The following is a 3,534-nucleotide window of genomic DNA, read 5'->3' as shown; positions in this document are numbered from 1 at the left end:
ATGAAATAATTTGTGATATCTCTTTAAAACTTTGTGACCGCTTTGTGTTGACGTGATTTTCTGGTGGTAGAAGCGAATACAGTGTGGGGCGCCTGCGTATTGGGATCTTCTCACATGAGTTAGGTCATGTGGTCTTGACCTTACTATGTTGTCTTGTGGAACTTATGCTCTTTATTCTGTATGTTACCCAACAGGTTATTTATTCAGAGTGATCTGTAACAGTTTTTTTAATTATTATGAGAAGAAGCTTGTGAGTGTGTTGTTTTTAAACTCATTATTAGGTTATTATATATATACTTATATACTTACATATATTTGACTTTCTTATGATGATATGTGTAGGGACTGCTCCCTGTGTTGATGGTGTCGCTATGTTGTAGTGGTTTGGTCTAGACTGGTCTACACAACCTGTCTGGGGGGTATCTGTATATGTGGGTATGTCTGTAGAGAGTTAAGTGGTATGAGGTAGGGGGGAGGATACTGTGAGTGGTTGCAGAGATGGGGAAGAGGTGGGGTTATTTGGTGTGTGTTTTTACTAGAATGTCAAATATGGGATCATTTATTTCTGTAAATGTACTGTTCATCTGTAGACTTTTCTTTGTTATGTCTCATATAACATCTTTCCAATGTGTTGAGTTTGGGTAATTCCTTTATATATAATTTCATGGTCTGGTCCATTTTGCCAAATGTATTTCCAGCTTCCAAAATGCACTGAGAGAATATAAATATAAATGCTATCAGGACTAATAATTCATTACTGGAGTTGGTTTCTACAGTGTATCATTGAAGATGAGATTCATCTGGAACTGACATTCTTTTCTGATTAAGCATGGGTTCGCTTGCAGGGATACGTAAATATGAAAAATAATCACTATGGGAATTCACCAAATCCACATCTAACCCATGAAGTATGGCTCCATCCAGTGAAAGTTGGAGACTGGCATGTTGTAGGGGCGAAAAGGATTGCTCTACCTGCGTTCTTTTAACGGAACAATTAATTGTGAAAGATATGTACCAGTCATTCTCAGACAATTCTTTCAAGAGTTACAAAAGCAGAGAAACTCTATGGCTGGTTTCAGCAAGACTTGGCTACTGCCCACATTTCACGTATGTCTATGCAGGCTTTGTCTGGTATCTTTTGGGACAGAAATATCAGCACTGGTATTTGGAAGGCACATTCACCCAATCTTAATCCTTATATTTTCTTCTGTGGTTCTCTGCAGGACAAAGTTGCAAACAGTAAACCCCATGAGGAAGAACTAAAAAAAAAACTTAACAGGGAAACTGCAAAAATTCTGGCACAACAGCTTTGGGGGTTAATCAGAACCCCTTCTGCTGGTGCAAGGAACATCTACATGTAGGGGGACAGTATTTTGAACAACTTCTGTGACCTGTGAATTGTACACTTCATTCCAAATGTTACTGGCCACAGGCATACTGATACACTGACATAATTTGTATGTGCCTAGCAGCCATCAGTGCATCAGTCCCTGTGAACCGGCTGAGAAAAGTAAGAGCCTTCGTATATATAGACACTCTCTGTATCTAATGTTTAGTCACCTTTCTATCTAACAGAAAATAACAATAAAATCTGTCATGACAACCAATCGCCCGACAGCAGGCACAGGGGCAACTCCAACAGTGTCAGGTATATTAAATTTACTTCAAACACAGGGAAACAAACAACACGTGTCTATAATATGACACATTGTCACAAATCTTTAGAGAATCATTAGTTATCCTGTTACAAATCCTCAACACAATGACACCTCTGTGTTATTACATGGATACAGGCTGCATGGGAGAGAGACAACAAATAACTGATAAGCTTCATTTACAGATCCTGGGAACCCTATGATGTAGTACCAACGCACAGACAAGGAAAATGTGAAGGATTTTTCCTGTATAGAATTTACCACAAACGTTCAGTCTACACAGATTTCATTTCATCTATATTAGATCTGCTTAAAAGAAAATGGGAGTTGTACATCACCCGCAACATTCAACATACTACAGTTGCCTAGAGGCATTTCAGGAAAAAAAAAATAACCTTCAAAATCTAGTCAAGAGTGCAGTAGAGCTGTTTCATGTTCACAGAGATGGATATCAGAAAGAGAAGCAGCATTTCTGCACATTTGTGTTATCCGCCTAACAGTGCACATACAGCTCACCTCAGGTTCAGCCTTTAGTTCTAGAAATGTTATTGGGACAGGATCCTCTTCCTCTTCTGCATCTGAGACTGCCTCAGCTTTTACATTCATGGCCTGATCTGCATCATGAGGTGTTGGGTATGTCTCACCATACGGACCCACTAAAGCATTCTCCGAATTTGTACAGTTCTGTAAAAACCATCACATCCTTCTCAGAAGTGGATTTACAACACCCAACATTAAACAGTGTATGCTCTCCTTGCTATGGCTGTTTCTCATCACATCACTCATAAAAGCTGTTTTGTACAGATGTTCCTCTCTACAGTTATCACGATCACTAGAAAGTACTCGGTTCATAGTTCAGTGACCTTCCTGAGGAACTATCGGTCACTGCGGCAGTATAGAAAATGTCTGCTTTCTTGGCACATAAAAACATCATAATGAAGAGCTCCACAACTTGTAACCTTCGTTCACCATCATAATTATGATGGTGAACGAAGGTTACAATGCATATAATTATAATTATATGATCAAGTCCAGGAGGATGAGATGGGCTGCTCATATAGCAGGCATGGGGGAAAGGGGGAATGCATATAGGATTTGTTGAGAAAGCCAGAAGGAAAGAGACCACTAGGAAGGCCTAGGCATAGGTGGGAAGATAATATTTAAATGGATCTTTAAGAGACATAGGATGGGGTGGTATGGACTGAATTCATATGGCTCAGGATAGGGATTTGTGACGGGTTCTTGCGAATATGTCAATAAATTTCCAGGTTCTATACAATGTTGGAAAATACTTCAGTGGCCAAGCAACTGGTGGCTTCTCAAGGACTCACTCAGCTCCATGGAGTTAGTTATGGTAATTAAGGGCCCATTACTGTGGCCACACATGCTCATCATGGCTCTGTATCCTAAGGCAAAGAGACCCAATACAAACGCTTCCAAATTATTTCTTTAAAATCTATCTTACCGTTAATAGCATCTTTCCATTTGCACTTAGGTCTCCCAAATGGTCTGCTTCTTTCAGGTTTTCCCTCCAAAATTTTGTATGCATTTCTCACTGTTGCATGTGCACTACATGACTTACCCACATCACTCTCCTTGAACTCATTGCTCTCCTTCATAATATCCCACACTGATATCACCCAAGTGTAAGGAACTCCCCACATGGATTATGCAAACAAACAGAAGCGGGTCACAAAATATTTAGATTCTTTGGCCAAGAGAACTGACATACAACACTAAAATTCTTGTCTGTGCACACACGCACGAAACACAATCATTTCGCTTACAGCAGGAAACTTTACTTCAGCTCTCTGCAGTACAATTCTTGCAACTCTTGTTGCAAGAGATTGCAGAATCTTTTGTAACCTTGAAACCTGTT

Source organism: Cryptotermes secundus, unplaced genomic scaffold (genome assembly GCF_002891405.2).
Source record: "Cryptotermes secundus unplaced genomic scaffold, Csec_1.0 scaffold1262, whole genome shotgun sequence".
Taxonomy (NCBI): Eukaryota; Metazoa; Arthropoda; class Insecta; order Blattodea; family Kalotermitidae; genus Cryptotermes; species Cryptotermes secundus.
The sequence above is the reverse complement of the archived record's forward strand: the minus strand, read 5'-3'. Positions refer to the sequence as shown.